The 18,825-nt window shown below is 47.4% G+C and overlaps 1 long non-coding RNA gene across 1 annotated transcript; it reads right to left on the bottom strand.

Annotated features, from left to right (window-relative positions):
- Nucleotides 1-10,844: 10,844 nt before the first annotated feature.
- Nucleotides 10,845-15,465, bottom strand: LOC138718110 (uncharacterized). Its single transcript, XR_011337011.1, has 3 exons — nt 15,268-15,465; nt 11,840-12,067; nt 10,845-11,340 (listed from the first exon to the last, which is right to left on the bottom strand). It is a non-coding gene; the product is annotated as an uncharacterized lncRNA (long non-coding RNA).
- Nucleotides 15,466-18,825: the final 3,360 nt, after the last annotated feature.

The raw sequence follows: 18,825 nt of genomic DNA, 5'->3' as shown, positions 1-18,825 counted from the left end.
ACCTTCCTCTGTTTCTCCTCCCAGCACCATCCCATGATTACAGAGAACCTGGCACACAGGGCTGAACTTAGCGTGCCCCTCTGCTGGAGCTCAGAGGGGCTCCCCAGCAGAGCTGGCTCTCTTCTTCTTTCCCTTTGCCATCCTTCTGTGTGAACTTCCATTTCATAATTTTTGCCCTTTAGAACAGATGGGAAAAACTGTGCCTAAATGTCAATAGCCCAGCTGTGTTGGTACAGAGGCTGGTCAGCGAGGGGGATGGAAGCAGTCTCTCCCTCCAGCCCCAGGGAGCCCTGGCTCCCCTCTGGGCATGGCATTGCAGGCAGGAGTAAGCAAATGAGAAGAAATTGCCCTGACTTAGCAAGAGGTCATGCAGAAAGATCCATGCTGGCAGATGAGAGAGTGTGCTAAAGATAACTGTTTGACAAACTATATTTACTCTCCCTTTCTGGGAGGACTTACAGGGGATTTGGAGCATTGTGCTAATATAAGCCATCCAGTGCCTTTTGTGGAGGAAGCGCCTACTCTTGGCTTCTTTGCACTTGTGTCTTTACAAGCCATGAGAGGGGACACTGCTGAAAATAGCCTTGTCTTCTAATTGTATTCTTGGGAATGCTAATCAGCCGGCTTGTTCTTCCCACCAGCAGCAACTAGGCAGCAATGCTGTGTGATCAAATGCAGCTGCTTTCCTCCTCTCCAGCACTATTTCTCACCAGTGGCACTAGTTTTCCCTGCCCATGTTCCTCCTGAACTTGCTGGAGAGGTGACCCATTTTGGGGGCTTACAGAACCTGTGATTTCTGGGTGTTCTGGAAAACCTCTGTGTTGGAGATGGCTTTTGCCTCCCAGAGCTCCCCACCTAAACAAAGGCAACAGTGGGTAGTGCTGGACAAAGGGGAAAAGGAGTGAAAGAGAATCCTCCTAAACAGTTGTAATTTTTCAGCTGATACTCAGTAAACTTTCTGCCATATAGAAAAAGATGCACTTGATATTTTGAGTATGCAGTAACCATGACAAACAGAGAAGTACAAAAACAGCTCTAGGCAGCTAGAAAGAACAATACTGAACAAACAAATTAGCCATCTGTACCATCTCTAGCTCCTAAAAGTAAACATAAACACAGACCCACACTGAAAAGGACTGTACTCGTATTAAATCAATTAGCTCTGCCAGCCCTTGGAGGCGGTAGGGGGTGAGAGGCAGTGACCAGAGGAGCAGACCTCTCCCTGCCTCCCTTCAGGTTGGCTCTATGGGCTCCTGGAAAGCTCTCCTGCAGTCTGGGGAGTGAGGATTGCCTCACCAAGGGCGCTCTCCCTGCAAGGGACAGCAGGAGTGACACCATGGAAAATTTCGACCCCAGTGGGGGATGTCCAGCATTCACATTTCAGAGACTTCCTTTCCCAAGCCCTAGCTAGTGAGGGTCTTGTGATCCTTCCTCTGTCCTTTCCTTTGGGCGCAGTAGGGTGTTGGGAAGGTTATAAATACAGGCAACTGTTTGCTATAATCCATCTCTGTCCATGGGGATCAGGCTCCTCTTTCCTTACTCCCAATTTATCTCTGATTGACTTGCCCATCCCATGGCCACCATTCATAATGCTCGGCTTCCTGCATATCTTACTGATGTCTTTTTATATGCCATACGCCCATGGAGAGCCACCTCAAAAAAACCCATCCTCTTGAGATAGAGAGCCAACAGAGTGGTGGGGGGCGGGTACCAGGGCAGCCCTTTTTGGGAGCTTTGTTTCCCTGTATTCTGCATGGCGGATGTCTTGCTCCAGAAAAGCACAAAGGGGAACAGTCAGATTTGGTAATAAACTACCTCTGTGTTGCGGGATGCTGAACCCCTCCACAGAGTGTGAAGACCAAGACATTTGCCCTCTAAAGGACCTTTACCGTGTACCTAAAGATGTGAGCCAGATCCTTAGCAGCGCAAATTGAGGCTGTGCTCCCAGCAGCCACTTCAGAAGTGAGCATGTGGTGCTACATCCCACCAGATGGGAAAGGATGGTGATGGGGCATCTCCGCAGACACATCTCAGGAGATTACTGACCTCCACTTTTGAGCCCCTTAGGCTGTCCCCAGCCTCCTGCGATAGTAAAAGGACAATGTCTGAACTGCTTTGCCCAACTCATGGGATACAGAGACCAGAGGCTATGCAGGGCACGCTTGCAAAGTCGCATTGCCAGCTCATTGCTGATCAAGCCTGCAGGCAGGAAGGAGTTTGCTGTTACTGTAAAGATCTGCACAAGCCACGTCTAATTGCATCCCTTTGGGGAGGGCACAAGGTGAAACTTGAGTTGGGGGCAAGGATTAGAAGAGCAATGCAGACTGGAGGAGAAAACAAACACACCCATGAAAGGGCGGTGTGCTGGGCCCAAAATCTGTCACTGTCAGAGAAAGAGCAACAGCAGCATCTGTCTAAGAGCACATACCGATGGGGTAGGAACTCTTTGTTGGTGCGTGACCTTCAAGTCATTGCCAGGAATAGATTTGAGCTCCAATTTCACTCCTAAGTAAAGCACCTTCTGCTGTCATGATTTGGAAGCTGAGGTATTTCAGTTTCCAGAAACAAACAGAGCTTGCAGGAGGCACCCATGTGTCCCTTGGCTGTTGCAGAGCCCTGCATGGCAGCAGCTCCGGAAATGGCTGGGCTCTGCACTTTGAGAATGACGTGGGGTGAAGGAACTTGATGGGCTTCATCCCTGCCGCCCCTTGTCATCGTAGAGTGGCTGCCATACATGGTCTATCCCCAGCTGATTACACTGCGGCATCTTGTCTCTGAGTCAGTAAGAAGATATTTTTTTTTTTTTTTCAGTTCATTCAAAGGGCTGAGTATTTTTAACAGTATAATTTAGCTGTCGTCCCAGGCTCGTGTTGCCAGTTTCCACATCAGAGGTCTATTTCTTTTCAAAGATCCCGAAGTCCAACAGATGAAGGGAAACAGTTTCTGAATGGAGGAAGGCCATCACCCCTTTGAGTTAGCAGAGATGCAAGGTGGAACCAAGGGGCCAAACAGCCATCTATTTTGTATGGCAGCTGTTACCTTCAAACCAAATTAACGAGGCATTCCACTTTGACAGCCTCTGCCCTGCCTGTTTTCTGAAGGTGGCTGAGAAACACGGACTGCTCTGCCCTTAATGGAAAGTGGCAGCCCAGTGAATGAAGGGCAGCACAGGAGGCCAGTAAGTACAAACCATTTCAGGTGCTGCTGCCGTGCCCTGCTAGAGCTGCCAGACCCCATGGAGGAGTGGAACCGGGAGCTGCTCCTCTCCAGCTTTCTGTTTCCAAAATGGTGTCATTTGAAGGAAACAAAGCACAGCCTGTTCTGACAATAGAGAGGGTCCCCACCCTTGGCAGGGGGTTTCAACAGCATTTAGAAATGGGGTCCTGGCTCCCTTGCCTCTGCAAACTATGGTCTGAATTTGCTTCTGCAGACCCAGCAGCCCATGACAGGCTGCAATGAAACGGTCACAACCACACACAGCCTGTGCTTCTTCAGTAGACTTCATGGGCAGATGCAGTGTGCATATAGAATCATAGAATAGTATGTGTTGGAAGGGACCTTAAAGATCATCTAGTTCCAACACCCTTACGATGAGCAGGGACACGTCCCACTAGATCAGGCTCCCCAAGGCCCCCATATGCATGTGTTTGAGAAAGGAGAGGGGTGAGAACAGCATGTGCGAGACCATGCACACTCTGCCTGTCCTCCCAAGCCCAAAAGTCCTGAACCACCCTCAGGAAGCAGATGTTTTCCTTAAAATCACCTGAAACAAGATGTTTCAGTTCAGCGGAAAGCCATGTCTGATATGCCTCTGGAGCCTGGGGAACCAAAATGAGAATCAGGATGAGATCTTAAGAACAAACACTGGCAGCGCAGGGGGGGATGGCTGCTTTTACCTCTGGTATTTCAATCTCTATAACTTCAGGAACATTTTCTTTGCTTCTTTGAAACCGCTTCAGCAGTCACAAGGAAAATACAGGACTTCTGTTGCTGGTTGTGTCTGCTTGCTCTGCCTAGCAAACTCCAAACCACACGGAATATTACCCACCACAGAGTTAGGATGGCTGTCTGGCAGCACTTCAGAAACAGAGGAGCAGGCTTGGAATGGAGAATATTTACAAGGACTATTTAACTTGCTAAAGTCTGGCACCATTAGTTGGCTTCACACAGGTAAGGATCACACTGCTGCTTTACGGATCAGCCATCACAGCCATTTGCCTCAGCTAGTCAGATGTAGCAGGGCAAGGTAGATAGGAACCCATCAAGACAGACAGGAGAGGCTTTGTATTCGCTTTGCACCACTTTAAAAGAGCATAAGGTGAGTGAAGAAGTCTACCATGTCTTATAAAAGCTCAGCAAAGCTGGAAATAGCCATGTCTCCTCCAAGTCACTAAGAGGAACCTGGGTAAGGAAATCCTAGTTGCACCCTATTGTTCTGAAGGAGCGAGGACCTGTCATTTCCCATCAGTAGAAGTGGTGGTGGGGATGGGTGCTGTCATCAGTAGCCCCATGTCTCCTGCTGTCATCAAGACATGTTCCTGCAGACAACATTCTAGCATGCCAGTGAAATCCAGCATAACTGGAGCTGGGGAGGGGATGTTCTGTGCATGCAGCCTGAAGCTGGCAGGAGATATAATGACATTTAGAGTCTGTAAGGATGTTATCTAAGCTGACAGAGCACCAAGACATTGTAGCAAAAGGAAAGTAAGGCCTTCACAGGTACCTGTTTAGGATCAAAAGCCTACATATGCACAGCAATGACTGTGGCAGTTTTGATCCATCCAAAAATGTTGCATGGGATTGTTTGATTCACAGTGGCTTGGCAGAAAGCATGAGGAGCGCTTGAGGAGGGTTTTTCTGGTCCCTTTTGTTTTGTTTTGTTTTTTAATAGAAGCAAGAGTGCTTCTCTGCAGTATTGCAAAAAGACACAAAAACCCAAACCCCAAAAAAACTGAAGTGCTTGAAATTGCTTGAGGTACTGGAGCAGCAAACCTAATGCTCTGAGTGCTGCAGGGGCGCCTGCTCCTCCCGGGCATCTTCAAAGCCTGAAACCCCCAGCAGCAGGGTGCTAGCTGCAGCCACTCTCTGTAGTGGTCACAAGCAGCTTTGCTGTAGTGGGTAATTGTCAAACATACAGTGTTGGTTTATTACCACATCCAATAGGCATGAAAAATGCCTCACAGACCCTTGAGGTAATTCCTGGTTGTAAACGCTGTCCCCAATTCCTGTGCAGCTATGGTCCAGAGCTGCATGTTTGGATGGACAGGAACTATGTCGTCAGGATTTTCAAAGCTTGTAACTCCTGCATTCATGCTATTTACGATTCATTCTTCCAGGGATGCGGTTAGGTTAGGTTTGGCCCTTCCTCAGGTCTGCCTTATTCGGGATGAGAGGTGGGAGTGAGAGGACAGAGAGGGCTCATGCAGTGTGGCAAGGAAAGCTCTCCGGTTTACGGATTGTTATAAAGACCCTCAAAATTAAGCTATTTTTCATATGTAATGAACTGTGCATGTCCTATACAGCAATAAAAATATCAAAAATAATACTAAGAACTAATGTGGGCCATAAATACTGACTCATATTCATAATATTTTTGTACAGCCATTATAACAAAAATATAAAAGTAGTTTTAATTTTAAACATTTAATATTAATCAAATGGTTATGAAAGTACATAACAAACAACTGTGACATACGCATGGCCTAAATAATAAAAATGAAATGGGTGATGAATTCCTGTGAAAATTTAATTCGCAAAAGAAAGAACATTGCATTAATAAGGCATAATTACATCATCAAATATTTACCATTATTTTCTGGAAACCATTTTATTTTTATTTTACATAATAAAACAGTGGGTACATAAAGCAGCAGGCTGGGCCCCATCTGAACTCTTTTTGTACCCCTAGGTCACACAGACAATACACTTGTAACTCAAGTTTTGCTGGTTTGCTTCATTGCTTTCCTTTAAAGGTTCCAATGCTGCATTTGAAATAGTCATCTTCAATTCTGACATCTCCTCTTGTTTTGTTAATCAGTACACACCAGTATCACTTTTTCAATCCACATCTTTAGGACTGGGACCTTCCCTGAGGTTCTCCTGCACCTGCTGAGGTGCAGGATCCTGTTGGGTTTTCCATGCAAATAAATGCTTGGAGGCATGTCCTGAGCATCTGGGCAGGGTCACTGGGGAAAGGCTAGCCTAGGGGAGGGCGTTGCCACCTTGAAGCAAAGCCCTCCTTTCCAGAGTGGTTGTTCTTCCATCAGCTTTTGCAAGGCATGGTTGCTGCCACCCGTTTTTTTGTTGCACTTGTTTTAGCCTTTGCTCAGCTAAGCCAACGCCAAGAGATTCAGTAGGTATTTTTTTTTTTTTAGGTTAATTTGGAAAACTTCCCTGATTATACATTTGCCAGTGTAATTTACACCTCTGAGGACTGGGTTGATTAGAGAATCAGGGAGAATGATTAATTTTGTTCATTGAAGGCAGAGCTATGGCTGTGCTGCGACCTGCAACTGAACTGATATTTCATTTAATCATTCAGCTGGGTCCCTGGCAAGCCTGAGCTGAAGCTGCACAAACTCGCTCAGTAAATGTTTCTGGTATCCCAAGCTTCAATGGTCACGACAAGCCAAACAAAGCACAGCTTGTCTTCTGGCTGCAGGCTTGAGGTTCAACACCCCCATGCACGTACACATGCATAGGAGCAGCTTTTTAACTTTGGATGGAAGCATGCCTGCGTCAGACGTGAGGATCCAATGCCTGACACCACCAGCAACAAGCTGCTGAGCGTGGGACAAAGTGCTTTCCCACCTGTCTTCAAGGAGCTGCTATCACTGGTGGCAACCCCATGTCCCTCCTGCATCTCATAGGTAAGAGTGTTCACTGCCCTGCTACCAGGAGAAGTTAGTAGGAAGGAAGAGCAGCAAGCAAACAGCACTGGATTGTGCTGGTTTTACTTATATCATTAATAAGGTGGGTAATGGGATAGAAAGCACACTATAAAATCTGTGGGTACCTCCAGGTGGGGAGGGCACAGTACACACTTGGAAGGAGGACTGAAGAGGATACCAACATCATGGAGAATGGCTGGGCAGTCAGCAGAAGATCAGAGGACATCTGGGCAATCAGCAAGGCAGCAGCTGGTGATCCAGGATTGGGAAGGGGCCACCCAGGAGTTGCTGGTGGTCATTACACATGTGGGGCTAGGGAATTCACCCTTCCTCCCTCCTAAGGATTGAGCCAGGCAGAGGATGGCATCGTGCTGCTCCTGGGATGATGCAGTCAGGTTCCACATGTGTCCAGTGTGACTCTTCATCCCAAGTTGTATGTTGTCTTAAAATGGTCCTTGACTTTGCAGAGAGATTATATGTCTCATAAAATGGGATATTTAGGACATCAACAGCACCTGTATCCCCAAAAGCATGGGCCAGATTTTTAGTATTTGTAATTATTTTCTGCAACCCTGCTTCAAGCCTAGCAGAGTTTCACTCTCATTCAGATCAAAGTTTCTCTACTGGCATGACTACAATACCTGCACTGCCAAAGCTAACATATGACAGAAATTAAACGATAAATTCTATGAAATATTGTTTTATCTATATCCAACACTAATATTCTAAGATGTAGAACCCTAACCTTCTTCCTTAAAAATAAAATATAATGAGAAGTGCCAAAAGAGGGCTGCCAGGAAGAAAGCAAAAGTTATTTAATATTGCGCTGTGCATTAGCTTAACTAGGAACGGGGTGTGAGGTTAGCTGAATGAAGCCGATGTGCAGAATAGGTCAGTTTAGCCAATGACATAATAAAAAAGGCTGTTGTTTTAGGCATGGTCTAGTTAAGTCAGGAAATTTAAGTACAACAGACTCAGGAAAGTTGGAGCTAGAAGACTGCATTTAGACTAGGAAAGAAAAAGGTCTTCAGGTGTTGTTATCTCAAGCTCAGCTAGCTTCACCTTTTATAGTTCTGCTTCATAGACATGCCCTATGGGACTCCTGGCAGTTTGAGCCGTACTGTTGAGTAATGTTCATCTTGCCATCCTGAAGACGGATCAGAAGTAGCACACATACATCAGCACATTTCATTATTTAGAGCAATGAAGCTGGTGAAGGGGCTGGAGAACAAGTCTTACAAGGAGCGGCTGAGGGAGCTGGGGTTGTTGAGAAGAGGAGGCTGAGGGGTGACCTTGTTGCTCCCTACAACTACCTGAAAGGAGGTTGTGGAGAGCAGGGAGCTGGCCTCTTCTTCTAAGTGACAGGGGACAGGACAAGGGGGAATGGCCTCAAGCTCCACCAGGGGAGGTTCAGGCTTGACATCAGGAAAAAATTTTTCACAGAAAGGGTCATTGGGCACTGGAACAGGCTGCCCAGGGAGGTGGTTGAGTCACCTTCCCAGGAGGTATTTAAAAGACGGGTGGATGAGCCGCTGAGGGGTATGGTTTAGTGATTTATAGGAATGTTTGGACTGGATGATCCAGTGGGTCTTTTCCAACCTAGTGATTCTGTGATTTATTGTATATTTAGACAATCAGATCTTCTGTGAGGAAGGAGAGCTTAAACAGAGAGAAGAGATGCGCATCATGATTGCATGGTGAAAAAAAACCAGGCAGGTTTTGCTACCTGTTGTCCTTGCTTTAAGCAACCTCTGCCTACAGCCAGGCAGTACCTTTCTGGTTCGCTTGTATTTCTGCTCATCTGCCATCGTCTCTGTGCTATTTCTTGCTCTGTTTCCCTGCTTGACCGGGCTGTGCACTCGTGCCTTTTATGGCAGGACAAGGGAGGCTGGGGCTGCAGCTCCATGCCCACAGCCCTCTGCTACTGCCCCTGGCCCACCCGTGCCGGCTCGTACTCTTGGAATGGGTGGCACAGCAGCGTGGAGCTGGGAAGGGGAGTGGGCGAGGGAGGGTATATTTAGCTCACCTAGGAGGAGTGCTGCAAAATGACATCAGACTAGCTCACTCCTCACAGCCGGGCTGCGCTGCGCTGCCTGCCTATGCCCGCTCCGCTGGCAATAGATCCCGGCATCACTCCTGTTACCCGCCTCCTGCTCTCGCCCACTGGCGCAGGGGTTAGTCTGAAGTGTGAAAACAAATGGCTGAGGGACCACGTGCTTCACTGTGCACAGGGCAAAAGCTAGGGCAAGCCCTGTCACTCACCCGGTGGTATTTTGACAGCATCACTGGGCATCAGCATGGATTGGGAATTTCAGTCCCTGCCCATCTCCAGTGACAGGCTCCAGTGGCCCTGGACACGCTCTGGCTGAGCACGGCATTTACTGATGGTTATTCTAGGGCACAGAGCAGGCTCAGAGTTTTGCAGTCACAAGAAACACATTCCTCTGGGTTTATCCTTCCAACTTCACCCCTGGCGGTGTGACAGTAACAGTGATTCCAGCCTCTTCAGTGCAGTGGGATCCAGGCACCCGCATCTTGGCACAAGGTAGAAGAGCCCCAGCTTGTTTCACCTCTCCAGGCTGGAGGCTTTCCCCTCTGTTTGTCAGCCAGGAGTAGTGTCTGAGAGTCTTATTTTTGTTTTCTCCCTGAATCAGGGCTATATTCAGTAGGTGCCATGGGTATCTGCTGGGTCCTTAACTGTAAAAGAGGACTGGCCCTCCCTAAGGAGCTGAACATAGGCAGTGAAATGAACGCTTTGTATTTTTGAGATTAATGAGGCTTCTTTCACGTGTGCCATGGATGGCTGGGTTTTTGGCAGTGCTGAGCATCTACTACTACTACCACATTCACTCAGAGCACGTTGGCACGCAGCACTCTGGAAAATTAGGCCATGTTTCTCCAGTGCAAAAGGCTTGTTGATGTGTGGGATATCAAATGTGTAAAATTATTTGCACTCTGCTTCTTAATAACAATAAAAGGATGAGTCATAATTACTTTCTGGGAATATTAAAATTGTAGACACAGTGCTTCTTGCACCGTACAGTGAATCTGTACAGCACAGTGTATTAAATGCTCTCCTTTATTACAGAATAGTGATGTCTAATAACTCCCGAGCTCAAGTTTCACCACAGATTTTATAATTCACATCCATAATAGCGTTTTTCCCATTTAACAGCCTGAGGCAGACACCACAACGCATTGTGCAGCATGGGTGCAAATAATGAGATAGGATGATGTAATTGTGTAGCATTCCTCCTAAGTGATCTAAAAATACTCTCTCCCGCTTTCCCACCTTTCATCATTGCCTTCTCCCTCCTGCCTGATGCTTTTGCACCCGTTCCCATGGTAACAGCTTCAATTGTAGCCCAGACCCTCATGCAGATGTTGTCATTGATCCAACACCTTGCGGCAGCTTTGATGGTGCATTGTCTTCTTGTTTCCTGCTCTCCTGTCTCCGTTCTCCCCCAGTAAGAATGGATTGAAACACTTCCTCCAGTTCAGCGCCTTTGATCTGAAGGAGGAGAAGGGGGAAAGTATTGATTGTGTTTTATTGTCAAGCCTAATCCTTCTCGGGGTGCTTTCTGAGAGCTAAAATAATAACACTGTGGAGCCTGCTACAAGGTTCGCTTGTGCAGTTGTTAAAAGGGGTGCCTTAAATAAAACCACTTAAGGAATCAAGAACAATTAGCATTGGGAGACCCTAAGTAAAACCTCTCTTTGGCAGAGCATCGAAAACTACTGTTTCATAGTGGGATGCCGCTGGTTTACTACTTTAACAATCTGATCAGAGCCTTTCTTTTTTCTTCTTCTTCTTCCTTCCTTCTGTTTCTTTTTTTTTTCTTTTTTTTTTTTTCCCCTGCTAAGTGCCTAAGGAAGTTTCCACATTTTGGCTGAATTCATTGTTCAGGCTCCCCCCTCACGCAGGCTTGTTGCTCCAGCTTGGTTCAAAGGGAACGGGAGCAAGGCAGCAGAGCTACACTGGGAAAGCTGCACCGTGGATTACTGCTGAAATGAAATGTAGCTCTAAGAAAAAAAGCAGAGAACAAGGAAATTCTGCTTAATCACCTATTGTCTGCAGTTGTTTTGCATTCTTCACCTGTCACTCCTTGCTGGAGTGGGACGTGGTTCTCTCAATGATGAGAACCTGACAGACGGATGGTAATGAACGTGTAACTGAAGACCTGGGCTTTTGCATCTGCATTATTTATTCACCTAAAGCAGGAGCTGCTCTATATTTAGAGTATGATGTCAGTGGCTCATTTGCATCCTTAGAAACTGGCAGGAAGCCACATCTCACATGATATATGAAATCACAGACAAAAATTCTTCTTTTCACTGAAAGAAAAACAGCTTAATAAATGCGGCTTTTTTCTGCTTTCATCTCTTCCCTCCCCAACACAATCCCTTCACCTTCTGGGATTTGTCTCTTGGTGGCAGACCTCAGCAGCATCTGTGAAGTGGAAATGAGCAGGCAGTACCACAGATCAAAATGAGGCCATGGGTATGCTGGGGAAGTCACTGCCCTCCCAAGCCCCCCTCAGCTTCCCCTCTCTGAAGTCATGAGGCTCTGCCGAAGACCTAGCCAAGCAGGGCAGAAGGGAAAAAAGGGAGCAGGGGGAGGGCCTCCTCCTCCTCTGAGCAGCACAGGGTTTGCGGGACGCTGGTATTCCTGGTATGTAATGAATTTCAGTCGGGTTTTAGCAGGCGAGGAGCAGAGGGGACAAGGATGGCTCCCGCGTGTTTTACTTAGTGCAGAAATGGCACTGTGACAGATCATGTCTTTGTTGCAAGCATCCAGCAAAAAAAAATCTTACATTCATGCTTTTGTAGGGGGAAACACAGCCGGAGTGCTTTTCTGACATTGCTGTGAAACCAAAGTCCATGCAAAAATAGCATGTTCTAGCTATAAAAAAAATAGATTTGCGTTCCAGATCTTCAGCTGCTGTTACCTGGCACAGCTCCACCAAATCTCCATGCACCACTTCACGCCAGCTGAGGGTCTGATCCTTAGTTGAGATGAGAGGTGGGTCATGGGGGTAAAAAAGCTCAGTGCAGCTTTTAGCTCACAGGACATGCCCATCCACACAGCTTGGGGTTAGTTTTCTAAAGCCAGCAGGTGCCATGGTTTCACAGCCTCTCTTGATTTCCATGTCCACAGTGATAAGACCTGTAGGGAGCTGCAAATATATCACTAACAGATCCCAAGGCTACAGTTTGGGGCCTGAGTATGTTGCTGCTTTGGCCATCGCTCACTCAGATAAAGAACATGGCCAGCCATGGGACCAGTATCCTCAGCAGTACCGAGTAAGATGTAAGAAATAAATTTAAAACAGGCAATTTTCCACAGAAACAATCAGACCATTTGTTTCAGCAAGGATTTCTTGCAGCAGGCAAAAGCAGTGTGAAGCCGAAGATTTACCCTCCCTAACATTTCCCTACCAGGTTTTTGTGTAACTGCTGCCAACGCAGACCCAGTAGGAAGCAGGAGGGGGAAGACGTAGCCTTGCTGCAGAGCTGCTATGCTGCAGATGAATGACTTTGCCTGTTTATTAAACAAGCCCATTCAAGCTTCCGCTCCACAGCCATTTGCTTGATGGGTTTGAACAATAATGACCCAGGATTTAGAAAAACCCTGCCCCTGAGAAATTTGGGCTGCTTCAGCAAATGGGATCAAATAAAGTTGGTAGTATCATGTGGCCTGCTAATGTTCAGAAATGACATCCATGTATCCTGAGCTTATTCAAACCAGCATTTTGCTTTGTTTTTGGTGAACAGGGCGACCTGCAGGTTAAGCATCAGAGAGACATTTGGGAGGAATTAAACAGAGAAAGGTGGGGATGGAGCACGAAAGGAAATTCTTTAAAGAGCTTTAGCATAAAACATCCTTCTATAAAGGAATATGTGAGGCAAGGTTTTAGATGAGGCATTGTCCTCCCAGGAAAAACATCATGAAGTTGTTACACAGAAACTCGTTAATGAAAAAAGTCAGCCGATGCCACAAGATGATATCTCAGTAGTCCCAGATGTTCACTGTTCTGGGAAAAAGGAAGAAAGATTGCTCTCAGAAATTCACCCTGCATCAGAGAGGTACTCAAAGAAACTCAGAGTGAGTTTGTAAAATAAAGATAGATGCTGCTCCTTGGAGTAATATAGGCAGCAGCCATAAATAGCTGGCTGCCATTTCAAAATGCTGAAAGTATTCTGATGGCCTGCACTCAGCAGGAACCAGTACAATGGCTGCCACGGGATTGGGAATCAGGAAACCTGGATTCATTCCTGACCATGTAATGCATTTTCTATGTGATACTGGGAGATCCCAATAGGCATCTGTCACTCTTAGTAATACTGGAAAATCACTTCTTCTTATCCCCCAAGGTCATGATGTTCTTTATTGAGCGCAAGGTTGGTCTCTTGCCAGCGCTCCACCAGTTTGCTTGGTGGAAGGCACTCTGCCCTCCATTTGGGCTTCAGTCATAGCCAGTGGCTACTAAGGATGACTGCTTACACCTGGGCTAAATCTTGCAGAATTGCCCTTCACTGTTAACACTCTGGCATGCTGCAAGGAGCTCATCTTGGTGGTGTCTGGATACATTTTTTGCAGCAGTATTATAGCTGACAGGCTGTGGCACAAATGTGGGGAAAGGAGGGAAAGCCCCATTGATGGGACAGAAGGATGAGGCTCCTAAGCCCTCCCAGCAGGGTGCTGAAGGGACAAGGCTGGGTGAGGACTTGTGCCCATTGTCCCCTCTGCCACTTGCAGCCATCCCAGGGAGCTGCAGCCAGCACAGTCCTAGCTGTAGCTAAGTCAGGTGGCAGGAGGACCAGAGCCAACTTTATAATGCATCATCTCGTAAATCCCCATTGTGAGTAGCCCTCAGCCGCTATGAGTGTAAGGTGGTGTGTGTAGCAGAGATGCAGAGTCAGGGGGCAAGAGCAATGGTTGTGGCCTCTCCCAGCTTTCTTCTGGTCATTAAAGGTTGTGCATGGAAGAGTAAAGACAAGAACTGCCTGGCATGTGGGCAGGGGTGCAGTGCTTTAGCCAGGACCTGGAGTGGTGGGAGTTGTCATGGGAGGTCTGGACCTGACCTAGCCTAGCTTGCACTGGCAAATTTCCTACCACTAACTGTAGGCCAACATCACAGCTATGTGACATGCAGACACAGCGCTCAAACACCTAAGCCAGTTTTACTTCACACCTTTCATTATTTCAGAGGTGTTTCCATGGAGGATCTCATTTCAGTGTAGCAGTCTCCTGTTTCACTGCAGCTAAAGTCCTGACCGTGACTTCGGCATCATTTAACAGCTGAGGAAATGAAGTGAGAGAAGGCTGAATTGACAGCAGGCTAGGCTAGCAAGGACACCAGCAGGTGGTCTGAAGCAGCTGAAAGTCCACCCAGGGGGAACTGGATCAGAAGAGCTGTTTCCTTTTTTCCCCTCTAGTGAAACCTGGAGATAACCTGTAAAGCTTTACTTGTGAGCAGAGGAAGTGGAGAGGGTGTCCAGAAGATGCAACATTTGTACCTTTACAGTGGTCCCCTGGAGCACACAACCGCTCTCTCCAGGCTGAAGCCAGCAGGAAGGGCATCTTATGCTTGCCATTTTTGATCAGAGGATTTAAGGACTGTCCAGCAGAGTATCTAATTCTAAAAACACAAACAACCAATTAGTTCCGGTGCTCTCAAATTGCTGTACTAACTAAACAAGAAAGACAGAAAAATCATAGAATGTTAATCACAGAGCCATGAGTTTAAGCCAGATATGCTGAGTCTTTCCAGGACATAACCACAGCACATACCTTCCTCGATGGCCCAGAGCAGCTGCATCTTAAGGCCTTTTAATTAGATCAGTGGCAGAGCTATTATCTTCTAAGGGGTCAAAAATACTTTTCATATATTTTCATGTATTTTCTTAGCATAGCAAACAACCCGGGTCTTTATTACTACAGCAAAAGGCAAGTTGCTCTTGCTATATATATTCACCTAGTATTTTGTTTTGTGTGAATCTGCAAATGAGAAAAATACCTATGTATGCTCAAAGACCCTAAACCCAAAGCTTTTAATAAAAAAGATGCCATTAGCTACCTACCATTCTCTCACATCCAGGGCAAATTCCAGCTGAAAGCCTGACAACAATGGAGTGTTTCAAATCTAGCAGATGTTTCATGAAGATTTTTCTCAGAACACCTAGTTGGATGCTTTTCACAAGCGGTCTCTGTTTGCCATCAGACAAATATGATATATACTAGATTCACCTTTACCCATAAACCACTCCAATGCAGCTTCATCAAAGAAACTATGCTTTTCATCATGCGTTTTACTGGCAACAGAGCTATGCCCAGAAGCACTTTGTGCTAACCCTTTTTCTTGTAAATACTTACAGGCTTATTACTTATCCTCCTTCATTCAGGACACGGTGCAGACTCATGAAGGGAAAGACACTTCCGGACAGTTGTTGCTGTGGCCAGTGAGGAGCCTTTCTTATGCTGGGCTGGAGAAGAGAAACAGCTTACTTTCCCCATACTTTTGGAGCTCAACCTTAATTGCAATTGTGATGCCCTTAGTGTAATAATCAGTTATTCCCTTGTTCAGAGCTCTCCTAAATGCCTGATTGACCTTTACTGTCACTCTAGCTCTTTGTCCCTCCTGGCAACAGATAAGATAAAACCTGTCAATGTGCTGGAGAGCTTTAGCAGATTTTCCTGTGTACATTAAGTTGTAGTTGTTCCCTGTCATCTGTGTTGCCCACTTGTCCAACTTTGGCTGTGACTGATGGAAGTTAACAGAAGTTATTTGAACAGATACGACAGCCCTGTGACATGGGAAAAGACACAAGTCAGTTTAGGCTCACCAGTCTAAGAACTGAAGTCATGAAGCAGAGTCACCCCCTGCATCTTTACTGCACATTGTGCCCATTCCCCTATCTCCTGGCTGCTGGGGATCAGAAAGATGGCACTATGGTGGTATCTGCAAACTCATTTTATGTCCCCTCTGCTTCCTTGTTCAATTGCTTTTATTGCCTTGTCTCTCTAGAGGTGGCTCTTCAGGTCCTTGGACTGCCCCATGGTTCAGACCTGTATGGTGCCTTGCCAAGCGCGGATCCAGTTCTGCCTGGCCCCTACATGCTGTCACAGCAGAACAGAGAAACCCCACGTGCATCCTGATCCACTGTAAAGCTCAAGAACAGCAAGCTCTGTATTAAATTTGCCTTTCTGCCAAGCGGACTGGGCTTGTCCCGTAGGCCAGCCTTGGTGGGCTCATGGGATCCTGTGTCTCTAGAGTGACACGTCTAAGACATGAAGCAGAGCAAAGAAGAGGTCACAATGACAATCAATATGTCAACAATACAGGTTAAAAAGACTTTCCTTTCAGAAAAGAGAGACTCTAAATCCAAGAAATAAGGCCTTCACTAAAATCTTGAGCAGCAGAGCTTTGTCTTTTATGAGTCTGACCTATGGGAACTGGAGCCAGGGGAAACAACTTCACTTTGCAAACTGAAATCTTCTAATGGCAATAGACTTTGTTCCCTGGCAGGGAGGTGAAGTAAGCTGTTAGTGGCGTGCCTTGTGACTGCTTGGCACGAGCCTCTCCTTCCTGCTGCCAACTAGGGATGGGGTTAGGTGTTCACTTTCAGGACCATCTGATAGGTTCCCCTTCACAACACAACAAACAAACCAAACTCCAAAGAGCAGTACAGTTGCTGGACTCCTGGAAACAGCAGTAGGAAAACATCTTTTTATTGGTTCACCTACAAACCGAATAGCTTATGCAGTGTGGTGAGGAAGGGCAGATCTGATGGGCTGTATCTAGGCTCCTGGAGAGAGTGCAGTCAGAGAGCCTCGCTTCAGCATCCCCTCAGCCTCCCAGGAGGAGGCCAAGAGGGAGGCAGCTCACTGCAGGTGTTTGGCAGGGTGGGGTGTGTGAGTGGCCACGATTCCCAGGTAGCAGTAAAGGAAGGAGTGCCTTTATGCAGCTGATCCGCTGTTCCTCTCTGCTGTTTCCTGACCCTTTTTGAAGATCCATAAAGCCTGAAGTGGAAACAGTGATGCAGCTTTGGGCAGCCGCTACGTAATTTTCTCCTGGCTGTCTGACACACTGCCCGCAACTGTTGGGGTGAGGCTTCCCTGAACCAGCAACTCTATTGATACCAAATCTTCTGGCTGACAGGGAGTGGGCACACTGAGGAAATGAGCTGCTGGCTACTTCACTGCTGTCACAATTTTATAGCGTGGGAAAGCTGGTCACTCTGTGCCTGTGCTGTGGGTGGAGGAGGCTTCTTGTGTCCTGCTCTGACTGCCAGGTCACACACTGCTTCCTTGGCCCTCCAGGAGTGCCCAGGACATTATGGCGACAAAGACTGGAGAGGTGCCAGCAACAAGTTTGGCACACTGGATGACATTTAGTCCCTTCTTGGGACTTCATCAGCAGCACAGGCAAAACTGAGTCTTGCCAGCCAAAGGCTGAATGGCTAGGGGCAGGGGAAGGATGGAGTTGGACAAGGGAGTTGTGGGGCAGGACCCAAGTGGTTTAGAGCTTCACCCTGCCACAGGCTAGCCATGTCCTCCTGAGACTGACCTCTAAGCAGTGTCAGCAGCAAGCCCACCTCTCCATGACTGCAGTGCGAACAGAATAGGTGGTGGGGACATGGCTGTTCTGGTGCCCTAAGCCTGTGGCTAGCAGCCAGTCCAGCAGTATTTACATCAGGCAAAAGCCTGGCCCAAGCAGGACCAGCTGCTCCATCGCTCCTGCTGTGCAGCTGGCTCTTGTGCCGGGAGTGCAGGATTGTACCGTCTGTTTGGCCTGGGGGCAAAACAGATGGTAGTGCCACTCACTGTCACCTCGCACAGCCTTTAAGATCCATGCTGCTGAATTTGTGAGGTGAGATGGTGTCTGGGCCCGACCTGGCAAAGTGGGTGCAATGAATGGGGCTGAGTGGGGAGGGCACGAGCAGAGGGCTTGCAGCATCAAGACTACTGTGTTTCCTTGATCTGCTGGCTTTTCTGTTATTGCAGACAGCCTTTGGAAAATGCTGGAGCTCAGTCATATTGGGAGCCATGTGGGCGCTGGGTGGTGGCCACCTTCCTGCTCCCAGGCTGTGGCAGGCTGACACCCATTGTGACCTCCTCACCCCATGCCCTTGGCACGGTTCCTGGCATCAGATATCTCAGCTTTGCATAGCTGCGACTCCCACTGACGTGGGTCAGAGCTTTGCTTGAGGGACTAGAGCAATGGCACCACTCGGGGCTGTTGCATGATGAGGCTGACTCACTGCTCCCCGCCTTTGCATACACAACAAGCAAGGCCTGGACTTGTCCCTACTCCCTTCTCCTTGCCTTAGTTTCCACCAAGCCAGCGCAAGCAGACCTGCAAGGGGTGGCCATTCTTGGGAGCACTCTGTCAGTACACGTTTGACAAGCTTCTCTTCCTTCTGGGCAGCAGAACAGACATTAAAATACAGACAAAGCTTTTTTTTTTTTTTTCTTTTTTCTTTTTTCCTAGTAATTTAACTCCATTCCTTCCTGTCAACCACAGAAACAGCTGCAGAAGAAACCAGCTTTTTCACTCACATCTCATCCTGGGGAGGGATTCCCCCCTCATACCAGAGCGGCTCACAGCTCTCCAGGCTCTGGGCTGAGCCGCGCCAGGGCTCTGCCATGAGGGATACACAGGGACTGCAGATGTTGCAGCGCGTTTTTCTCCCTCCTTCTCTTAACAGCCTCTCGCAGCAGAACTCGCTCACCGTCCTGTGACTTAGCTATTTCCCTTAAGGATCCGGTCAGCATCAGATATGCACATGTGCAACATCCATTTAAATCCATAATAAATGTGTGCGCACATTTTGTGTGGTGACTGCCCCCCTGACTCACGCAAAAACGTGTTTTAAATGGGCTTGGAGGATTTGGGCCGTCATTAAATTTCAAGGAACAAGGCCCACTCTT

Source organism: Phaenicophaeus curvirostris, chromosome 2, assembly GCF_032191515.1.
Source record: "Phaenicophaeus curvirostris isolate KB17595 chromosome 2, BPBGC_Pcur_1.0, whole genome shotgun sequence".
Classification (NCBI taxonomy): domain Eukaryota; kingdom Metazoa; phylum Chordata; class Aves; order Cuculiformes; family Cuculidae; genus Phaenicophaeus; species Phaenicophaeus curvirostris.
Note: the sequence above shows the minus strand (reverse complement) of the source record. Positions and strands in the feature narration are given on the sequence as shown.